The following is an 11,876-nucleotide window of genomic DNA, read 5'->3' as shown; positions in this document are numbered from 1 at the left end:
CAGAAAAACTCCCTAGCGGCGGAATAGATATGACAGCTTGTTACACAAAGGAAGGGCGGATTTAGGGAAGAGCGGGAGACTGGAACATAGGGAGCTGTGCTATCGTAATACAGTATCTTATGCATTCTAAATTACCGCCCATTTGAAAAAGGAAAAGCAATAAATATTTACTCTGAGCTGCGCTTCAGTAGGTTGGTGTAGATGGACCGTGTCGCCAACCCGAGTCCTCTGTCCTTTGGAGAATATCTCTGGTAGTCACGGGATACGTTGAGTAACGTTGTGTGTAGTAGACGGGATACTCGGACTGTCCTTCCTAACCTGCGTTTAGCTGTTGCTAACTCAACGGTTTAGGAGATATCACTTCTGTAGTGAATACGAGTTCAAAGTTCATACCATTCACAATCAAAGTCCATGCTGATGTTGGCTTAGTTCTGTAGTTATCTGAACCATTCTGACACCGGACCGTCATCCTAGTGTACCCGGAACAGAAAGTTATATTCTTGTCAATGGCTTTTATAGTGGAGGGAGAGGGGTGTGTCTGAAAAGTTTATAACCCATGCCTCTTCACAGGGGCGGGCCACTGTGAGCAGAGGAAAACTTATGAAAGCACAGATCTCTCACTAAAATTACATTTCACCTCTTCACAAATAATGTCATATTCAAACATTTCAATTAAACAACAATTCCATGTGAATCCGATACCTCTGACGTTTAGACTTTCCACAGTAGAGTTTATGTCATTCTATCATTGATGAGAATGTGTCAGAGGGCAACCGAACTGACATATAGAAACACGTCATACACCTTCCCCTGGGTGTCAAGCGGAAGTGAGAGCAGAAATGAGTTGATTATCTTGTTCTGGGATTGAATACTCCTCTTGGAATGAGAGGTCCGCCATTAATTTTTTTTCGAAAGCGCGAAGTTGACCTGGAATCGCCTTCTGGAAAACCGTCGTTATGGGTGAAATGATCTCCGGCTTAGATTTTATTTGATACATGTCACAATATCATCCTAAAGTATGTTTTTTCAATATAGTTTAATTTATTATATTGAATTTATTCGGGACTTTAGGCGTGATGCGTTGTATGAATTTGATCAAGAAGGAGAGGTTAGCGCCGCATGGCCAGTGTGCTTGCTAATTCAAGAGGGAAAGAGTTCGTTCTGGATCCAAACAAAGACGGTTCTGGACAAAGCCACCCTTGTACAACATTCTGATGGAAGATCAACAAAGATAAGGACCCAATTTGGGATGCTATTTCATATATCTGTCGAACTGTTGCTATCGCTACCGATTACTTGGAATCAATGCTGTTGTGTGTTAGCTATTGCAGTAAGCTAATAAAACGCTATATTGTGTTTTCGCTGTAAAACACTTAAAAAATCGGAAATATTGGCTGTATTCACAAGATCTTTGTCTTTCATTTGCTATACACCATATATTTTTCTGAAATGTTTTATGATGAGTAATTAGGTAGTTGACGTTGGTGTCTGTATTTACTCTGGCTACTCCCGTGCTATTTCTGACTGTAGCTATGATGGTAGCAGTAATGTAAAACTGATTTATAGCTCAAATATGCACATTTTTCGAACAAAACATAGATTTATTGTGTAACATGTTATAGGACTGTCATCTGAGGAAGTGTTTCTAGGTTTGTTTGGTTGGATCTTGGTTAGTTAGGTTGGCTTTGTGCATGCTACCTGTTGCTGTGAAAAATGTCTGTCCTCTTTTGTATTTGTGGTGAACTACATAAAATATACGTGGTGTTTTCGCTGTAAACATTTAAAAAATCGGACACGTTGGCTGGATTCACAAGATGTTTATCTTTCAAATGCGTATTGGACTTGTTAAGTTGTGAAAGTTAAATATTTAAAAAAAATAGATTTTGAATTTCGCGCTCTGCACTTGAGCTGGATGTTGTCATAAGTGTACCGACCTCGGGCTTGCAGCCCTAACAGGTTTTAAGTACCACCGCATATGTTCAGTTGGTCGGATTACCAGAATATAGTTCATTCCCCCCCACTTTCTGATGTCCCCAAAATCTCTATGTTAACCAAGGGGTTTTCTTATGTCACATCAGTAGGGAAGAGGAACGGGGGAGGGGGGAAAGAGGTACAGTGGGGCAAAAAAGTATTTAGTCAGCCACCAATTGTGCAAATCTCCCACTTAAAAAGAATGAGAGAGGCCTGTTAATTTTCATCATAGGTACACTTCAACTGACAGACCAAATGAGAAAAAAAATTCCAGAAAATCACATTGTAGGATTTTTAATTAATTAATTTGCAAATTATGGTGGAAATAAGTATTTGGTCAATAACAAAAGTTTATCTCATACTTTGTTATATACCCTTTGTTGGCAATGACAGAGGTCAAACGTTTTCTGTAAGTCTTCACAAGGTTTTCACACACTGTTGCTGGTATTTTGGCCCATTCCTCCATGCAGATCTCCTCTAGAGTAGTGATGTTTTGGGGCTGTTGCTGGCACACGGACTTTCAACTCCCTCCAAAGATTTTCTATGGGGTTGAGATCTGGAGACTGGCTAGCCACTCCAGGACCTTGAAATGCTTCTTACGAAGCCACTCCTTCGTTGCCCGGGCGGAGCGTGCACCTGGCGCCGTTCGTGTGTCTCTCTGGCGCAGGGTAGTGTTTGGGACTACATTGTCATGCTGAAAGACACCAGCCACAGTCCACGTTTCATCTTCATGTGCCCTTGCTGATGGAAGGAGGTTTTCACTCAAAACCTCACGATACATGGCCCCATTCATTCTTTCCTTTACACGATCAGTTGTCCTGGTCCCTTTGCAGAAAAACAGCCCAAAGCATGATGTTTCACCTGCCATCTTCCACCAGTAGGTACTGGTGCCTTCGTTGGAGCATGTCAACTGCGTCCTTTACGCCCAACACTTTTTCTTGTCCTCTCAGAGAGCAAACGATCGCTCTGAAGTTTTTACCAAAAAGTTATATTTTGTGTGTTTCATCTGACCATATGACATTTCTCCCAATCTTCTTCTGATCATCCAAATGCTCTCTAGCAAACTTCAGACGGGCCTGACATGTACTGGCTTAAGCAGGGGACACGTCTGGCACTGCAGGACCGTTTCGCAGTCGTTGCCCGGGAGGTCTGGACTAACCCCGCACCGGCATTCTATGGTGACGCGCGTGAGCGATGTTACCACGTGATGGGAAAGCAGGACTGCGTAAGCTAGTTACTGTCTGGTTCATGCCGGCAGCCTCTCTCGCGAGGGTACGACGCTCTACCATCAGTCCACACCCCGATGTCGCGTTGGTCTGGAGATTTCCTGCGCTCATGACACCTGGCGTCACCGTTCCTTAGTACCTCCAATTTTTCGTCACAGCCCACCTTGGACGCTCATCTTGCGGGCACAGGATGTGCGAGAATAATTACACTCAGTGCGAGTCCTCTGGGTGCTTGATCGTACTCTCCCTACTTTCGCTGGAACACCAGAGTAATTGCTCCCACAGTTGATTCTTCAAATCCAGACGCTGTGCTCTTCATGCGTATTGCCAAGATCTACACGTGCCTTTCCCCAGACTCGCCTGTCGCGCGCATGTCTACACTCCATCTCTCTCGGTTATATGCCTGGATGATCTGTTGACAGCCTCTGCGCTTTCGTCTGGCCCCCATATGCTCGCGATTTTTGGCCACAACCACTGTGTGGATCTGTCTCGAGGCTCGCTGCCCACAGGATAGAACATTTTTGGAGTTAACTTACTACGGCCTATTACACGACGTGTTTCGAGATGCACAAGTAGCGATTCCGAGACTACACGGTCACCGTACGTTAAGTCCCCGAGACAGAGGAAGCCTCTTAAAGAAGAAGTGGTTAAAGCTCCTGTGATAGCCCAGACTACTCCTCTGCTTGTAGTTGAGCCCTTCGACGCAAATTACACCTCTCCATATCTCCGAGCACTCACATTTGAGCAAGAATACAAATGTCATACTTAAAAATCCCTTACCATAGTAGATTTTCTGGATTTTTTGTTTGCTACATTTTAGTCCTGTCATAGTTTACCGTACGCGTATTACCTATATGTCGAAAATCCTAAATGCGCCTCCTCCCTCTCCACATTGCTCTTAGTGGAGAACACTCTCCGGCACTAATTACTCCCGGGATGACTACAATACCTTGGTTTGCCGCACTCTTGGTGATTTATGGTAGCTGTCCATAATACCTACCCCCACTGCTCAACGTGGCCTGACACTGTGCTTCCCACCAGCTCCCCGCCGTATCTGATTTCTATTTGGCCACGTATACTAGTTATCTGCCAATTGGCCTGGTTACCACACAGAGCCTGCTGTGGCCGTTCTGCGCGGTAACAGCACGAGAAGTGTTAGTGCCAGACAAACACGGACTTTCTTCTTCGGCGTCGCGGCCTCTAAGTGGGTCCTTCTGCATAGGTCATCTGTCGGATATCCACGGCCTAGCCAGCGCCTGAAGCCATGGAGCACTCACTGTGACTCCTTATGATCATCATCGGTAACTACCAATACTAGAACGATGCCTCTCGGTGTAGCTAGACGTCCTCGACTTTCCAAAGTTACACGTGTTCTGCCTTGTAACGTTCGAATGCCCTTTGATCCATGACTAGTTTTTGAAGATTAAGTGAATTATTGCCTTATTTCACTGTAGAGCTCCAGAGCTGCTGCGATACGACCGTTATTTAACACTTTTAGTTCCATCCTAACCCGACAACATGCGGTGACATCACCTGAGTATGTAAATACATAATTATCGTACGATGCACAAATATCTCTTCCGAATCGTACACTCTAAAATAGCCCAGTTTACCTCCGCAAAGCTCAGATTCACATTCCTTAACCAACCCTGTGGTCGGTTGTCAGACTAACAATTTATAATCGCACTGTACATACTACGGGCGTACCGATGACGACCCAAAACGGCTCTTTTACTCTCTGTTCTGACACATCACTCGACCGAGCACATTCCTTTAGTTGGCCCCTAACGTTTTTAAGGGGGGGGGCCCCCCACGTTTCACCCTATCCCCTACTCCTTACCTCTGTTACCTCTTATTGGATTCTAAAGTAGTTTTTTCTATTGCGTTAGAATGTTAGAGGTTAATCCAGGCCCTGCAGTGCCTGCTCCATCCAATTCCCAGAGCGCTATTATTTGTTGACTTCTGTAATCGTAAAAAGCCTTGGTTTCATGTATGTTAACATTAGAAGCCTCCTCCCTAAGTTTGTTTATTCACTGCCCTAGCGACACACTGCCAAACCGGATGTCCTAGCCGGTCTGAATCCTGCCTCAGGAAACCCACCAAAAGCCCTGAAATTTCCATCCCTAACATTTAGCATGTTCCGACAAGAATAGAACTGCCAAGGGGGAGGTGTTGCAATCTACTGCAGAGATAGCCTGCAGAGCTCTGTCTTACTTCCAGGTCTGTCTACCCACCTTTCCAGAAACAAGTCTCTCACCGTTGCCACTTGCTATAGACCACCCTCTCGCCCAGCTGTGCACTGGACACCATATGTGAACTGATTGCCCCCCATCTATCGTCAGAGCTCGTGCTGCTAGGTGACCTAAACTGGGACAAGCGTAACACCCGTCCATCCTAAATCTAAGCTTGATCCCCCTCAATCTCACACACAAATGATCAAATGAAATCACCGGGAACAACCCAAATCCGTAAACACGGGCACCCTCCATAGTATCCATCAACTTATCAACTTGCCTCCAAATACACCTCTGCTGTTTTCAACCAAGATCTCAGCAATCAACTGCCTCATTGCCTGCATCCGTAATGGGTCTGTACAGCTATCACAACGACCATCCCTCATCACTGTCAAACGCTCCCTAAAACACTTCAAACTTGACCTGGCCCGGGTATACTCTCTTGTTGTCCCAAGTCATAATGACCTCATCGCTCCAGTATGAGGATCCTGGTCTTCTTTTAAAAGTGCCTTCCTCACCATCTTAAAAAAGCATGCCCCTTTCAAAAAAATGTAGAAACCAGGAACAGATTAGCCCTTGGTTCTCTCCAGACCTGATGCGCTTGACCATGCTACAAAAAGCATCCTGTGGCGTTACTGCATTAGCATCAAATAGCCCCGTGATATGCAACTTTTCAAGGGAGTTAAGGAACCAATATACACCAGGAGTTAGGAAAGGCTAAGGCTAGACTTTTTTCAAGCAGAAATTTGGCATTCTGTAGCACATAATCATACAAAAGAAAAATGTTGCTGCGTACACGTGTATATAGGTGCGCTTGGAGAATAAGATTCAACCTCCTCGTCCCTCACGCTTGCCTCACATGTTTGTCTCTGTGTGGCTTATTGTTATTATCGCACATGTCGGCATGTTTCCATCTTGAGGGTGGGCAGTCTATGTTTAATACAGTCCACTTATTTACTTGATGAATTTGTTCTTATTGATAAGTGCATTGTCCTTTGGTCTATGACTGCTTCTGGCCATTAATGGCTTGTCGCAGCGCTGTGGCGTAGCCCCTACCCGTGTGCTCTCAAAACATGCACGTTGTCCATCATATCCCTCAGATAGCAAGGCAACTCGTCCTCAGCCACGATTGTTCCCGTTCGCTGGTTCAGGAATTCGAAATCTCCCAGGTATAGTGCTTTCGATTGGTATTTGCTTGTAACCAACCATCATGCACAGATATCTTGGACCAGCGCCTATTGCTATCAGTCAGCCTTTGGGTGTGAGGCTACGTATCTATATTGGTCACCCCTCGTGTGTCTTTCTATTAGATAAGAGATTATCGTCTGCCATATAGGTTGTCTGCTCGCAACCCCACACGTTTGAGTTACGTTTAGTGCTCTGTTTTTGCAATCTCTCTGTCTCTGTTTACAGTAATAATCGATTTGCCAATATCACTCGCGCCAGTATTTGTGGAAAGCTCTCGCCAAGCGGTCACCCCCATCTCCTCCATACCTGGGTGATTGCACACTGCTGACCCGAGAAACTGCTACAGACCTAGAATGAGTGCGTGAAGGTGCCAGGAGCCCCCTCTTCTAAGGTCTTCGAAACAAGTAATCAACCACACCACCAGTCCAGATTAAAGCCGACCCATTATACGAGAACTCGCCCAGCCGACGCGCATTTACATCGGAGTCACAGCTATGCAATCTGAGCATCAGAGAAGAAGGAGCGCTATATGGTACAATGTGGCGAGCCTCACAACAGTCGTCAAGCGTACCGTAGAAAGCGTATGCATATCCCAATATACGCCATCGGATAAGAGACATCCTAATGAGGCCTGTGCGAGCACGTAATTCGTCCATCGCCCCTGATTCGAGGAGCTTTCTCGAGCCTCTGTCAATCACCAGGCATATCTTAGTGTAGGCAGGACTGCAAAGCAGGCGCTTAGGTCTGTCGTAACAATAATTGAGATGGGCCGTACGCGCTGTCTTGCACCGTTGCACACAAGACCTCCTTCTACTAGAAAGTACGTATTGAGTTCAACTGCGCTGTACAAAATAATCGAGTTTGAGGGGCGCTGTTGTCCTAAGGGGTTCCGGGGGACACAGAAGGGCAGGCCGGACCGTGGGAGCAGACCTCTCTCTCTGTAGCTACATCCACCACATGATATGCGCCACGGCTCTTGTACTGCTAGACGGTAGATTTTCCTGGCAGGCCCGCCTGGTATGTTCACGAGCCAGTTCAGGAGCCTACACGCAGACGGAGCGACTCGAGTCTGTGCTCATATCATGCACGGAGTGCTCAGCTCCTCCCAGTGTGGCGGACAGCTTCTGTCTCAACCTCACCCTCCAAGCAGCCCAAACGCTCACATATGCTAACAACTCTCCTTCCGTGGTGCTCCAATGCTCTTAAATGAAGTAAAACTAAATGCATGCTCTATACACATGTTACACTGCCCGCACCTGCCCGCGGTCCTAGCATCAACTAGCGTCTGGAATGGTTCTGACTTAAGAATATGTGGAACAGACTAACAGAATAACTAGGTGCTGGCTACTGTAAACTCTCCTGATCACAGCACTCAGCATTAATCTAAGCATCTCAATCCAAAATTTAAAATGCTAGAAATTGGGCTAAACCTATTTGCAACAAGCATCCTTCACTCACGGGCTGCCAAACAATAGCCCTCGTAAAAACTGACATCCTACCGATTCCTCGACTCGATTGGGGCTAAGTGTTATTGAGTCAATATGATCAAAGCTCGCGTACCGACACGACTTCATAACGCTGCGACATGCGGACTCCATTGTTCGAATCTCTTCGGCCGCATAACATTGGACTCAACTTACGCATGTTCCCCGGTGGTCGCCTATCACCAGTAGCCCGCGTTGCTGTGTGCATCCATTAAGCCTACCCCATCGCACATTTAGCCCACCAGGCCAACGACCTGTGAGCGCAGTTCATACACTTGCTGTTATATGGCTGGTGCCCTCGTGTCACACGGCCTGACTATAGAGATGCCTATTTAAGTGTACATCGTAATTTGCTCATAACGGTCCGCGTGTCATCTACGCGGCAATCTATGTTTTCTATTCTTTGTTGGCGTCATCCAACGCGGCTCTACGTTCCCAATTCTCATCAGGCCAGCACCTTCTGATTCTGTTAAGTTGTCTGCGTGATTTAGGCCTTATACTAAGTTGTAGCCAGTACACTATGTTCACCCATACGCTGGGTTGAATCTGTCGAAGTTTCGTTCGTGTTTCTCGCTGATGTACCCTCTAGAGCCAGGAGTGCGCCTACTGCTTAGCACGCCCTCCACACCTCTCAACCGGATGTATACACGTTAGCCCTTTTGGTTTCTCTTCTAGTTCTCGTATGGCTTATCCTATAGCCATGCGTATGATTCATATCTCACTCATGTAGACCATCTTCTGGGCCCAAACACTCTACAAAAGTATCGTAGTCTGCGCCTCCCTCGGCTCACCAATTCATTTCCGTTGATAGTCGTGACACGTCAGAACCGCCCTACCGATCCCCCAAGCCCACGGAGGACCTCCACAATCCAGAGCTATAGGCCGGTCGAGCTATGTGAAGCAGGAGATATGCACTGGGGCCTCGGTGTCGCAAGCCGCAGTGCCAGTGAGAGAACATCCTTGGACATGGCGCACGGAATCATGGGCACTAGGTAGGGAAGAAGCAGATAATACTCTGCCATGAACGCCAGAGAGACGCCGTACCAGTTCCGCAACGCAACCGGAGCGCACCAGTTCTACGCAGATACCGCAGTTATCCAGAAGCCGACAATCCGGACGTCCGGCGGTCTTACCACGCTCGGCACATGAAGAGCGCACAGTCCGCTACATGCAACACGAGCCGCCATCAAGACAATTCCGTGGTTCTCTCTCTCGAGCGCCGAGGAGCCACACGGGTGACCTGCCGTGCTCCGGCCGCAGCGACGCGCGTACTGAAGGCTCGTGTCAGCCAGAACAAGGAACCGCCTCAGACGCGCACGGTACGATGCCAGTTGAGCCTTGGAAAAGCCTGCGGCGGTCGCTGCATCCAGGAGCGATACAGAGCTCGCGGCAGAGCACGCGCCTGGAACAGTCTAAATACGCAACACTGCCAGGCAGAGGAGAGCGACTAGGCCCGTCATACGAGAAAGGTAGCTGCCTAGCAACACAGGCACAGATCTCGTGCACAGATCGCCCAGAGCCGCCACCATGCAGGAGCCGAATCTCTGCGCAAGAGCCGAGCCAGAGAGCGCTGAGCACGCAGTTCCCGGAACTGCAATCTTGTGCGCCGGTCCCACGCATCAGGCCTCCAGTGCGGCCTACCCGGTCCCGGTGAAACGTTCCTTGTCCCTCCTCGTACTCGCCCTGAGGTACGTTGTCCCCAGTCAGTACGTCCTGTGCCTGCCTCCCCGCACTCGCCCTGATGTACGCCTCCACAGCCCAGTACGTCCTGTGCTAGCTCCTCGCACTCGCCCTTTTTGAAGTGGAACGTGATAGGCACCAGTAGGGGCCACCTGTACCGCCCCCACGCATCAGTGCCTCTAGTGCGCCTCCCCAGGTCCAGTACGTCCTGTTGCCTGCTCCTCGCACCGCCCTGAAGTGCGTGTCACCAGGTCGGTACCACCAGTGCCGGCCCCACGCACCAAGCTTCCTGCGACGATCCCCAGTCCGGCCTTCCAGCGAGGGTCCCAGTCCAGAGCCTTCCAGCGAGGGTTTCCCAGTCCAGAGCCTCCAGCGAGGTTCCCAGTCTCAGAGCCTCCAGCAAGGGTTCCCAGTTCCAGAGCCCTCAGCGAGGGTTCCCAGTCCAGAGCCTCCAGCGAGGGTTCGCAGTCCAAGAGGCCTCCTGGCGACGCGGTTTCCCAGTCAGAGCCCTCCGGCGATGGTTCCAGTACTCTTAAAGAAGAAGTTAAAGGTCTGTGATAGCCAGAAATCTTGCTTGTTTGTAGGTGACCAAATACTTATTTCCCACCATAATTTGCAAATAAATTCATTAAAAATCCTACAATGTGATTTTCTGGATTTTTTTTCTCATTTTGTCTGTCATAGTTGAAGTGTACCTATGATGAAAATTAAAGGCCTCTCTCATCTTTTTAAGTGGAGAACTTGCACAATTGGTGGATGACTAAATACTTGTTTGCCCCACTGTATTTATGACTGTCATAAACCTACCCCCACTGCCAACGTCATGACACTGTCTAGAGCCCATCGTACTGATTCTTTGGCCACTATACCTAGTTTGCCAATTGGCCTGGTTTACCACACAGAGCCCTGCTGATCCGTCTGCCGACGTAACAGCACGAGAGGGCCACAACAGACTTTCTTCCGTCGCGACGTCCCTCCAAGGCCCTTCTGCTAGCCTGCTATCCCCGGCCTGCCAGCTGCCTGAAGCCACTCACTGGACTCCTATGATCACTCGGCTATGCATGCCTCTCGCTAACGTCTGCCTTGTCCAACGTCTGCCTTGTAACGTATGCCTTGTCCATTGCTGTTTTGGTTAGTAATTATTGCCTTATTTCACTGTAGAGCCTCCAGCCCTGCTCAATACGCCTTATTTAACACTTTAGTTCCATCTACCACACATGCGGTGACATCACCTGGTTTAAATGATATTTCTAGAGAATATCTCTTTCATCGTCACTCTATGCACAGGTTTACCCCCACTGTATTCACATCCTACCATACCTTTGTCTGTACATTATGCCTTGAATCTACTCTACCGTGCCCAGAAATCGGCTCCTTTTACTCTCTGTTCTGAACGTACTAGACGAGCAGTTCTTTTAGCCTTTAGCCGTACCCTTATCCTACTCCTCCTCTGTTCCTCTGGTGATGTAGAGGTTAATCCAGGCCCTGCAGTGCCTAGCTCCACTCCAATTCCCCAGGCGCTATTATTTGTTGACTTCTGTAATCGTAAAAGCCTTGGTTTCATGTATGTTAACATTAGAAGCCTCCTCCCTAAGTTTGTTTTATTCACTGCCCTAGCACACACTGCCAACCCGGATGTCCTAGCCGTGTCTGAATCCTGCCTCAGGAAACCCACCAAAAGCCCTGAAATTTCCATCCCTAACTTTAGCATGTTCCGACAAGATAGAACTGCCAAAGGGGGAGGTGTTGCAATCTACTGCAGAGATAGCCTGCAGAGCTCTGTCTTACTATCCAGGTCTGTACCCACCTTTCCAGAAACAAGTCTCTCACCGTTGCCACTTGCTATAGACCACCCTCTGCCCCCAGCTGTGCACTGGACACCATATGTGAACTGATTGCCCCCCCATCTATCGTCAGAGCTCGTGCTGCTAGGTGACCTAAACTGGGACAAGCGTAACACCCCGTCCATCCTACAATCTAAGCTTGATGCCCTCAATCTCACACAAATGATCAATGAAATCACCAGGAACAACCCCAAATCCGTAAACACGGGCACCCTCATAGATATCATCCTTATCAACTTGCCCTCCAAA

This window comes from Salvelinus sp. IW2-2015, linkage group LG31 (genome assembly GCF_002910315.2).
Source record: "Salvelinus sp. IW2-2015 linkage group LG31, ASM291031v2, whole genome shotgun sequence".
NCBI classification, from domain to species: domain Eukaryota; kingdom Metazoa; phylum Chordata; class Actinopteri; order Salmoniformes; family Salmonidae; genus Salvelinus; species Salvelinus sp. IW2-2015.
Note: the sequence above shows the minus strand (reverse complement) of the source record.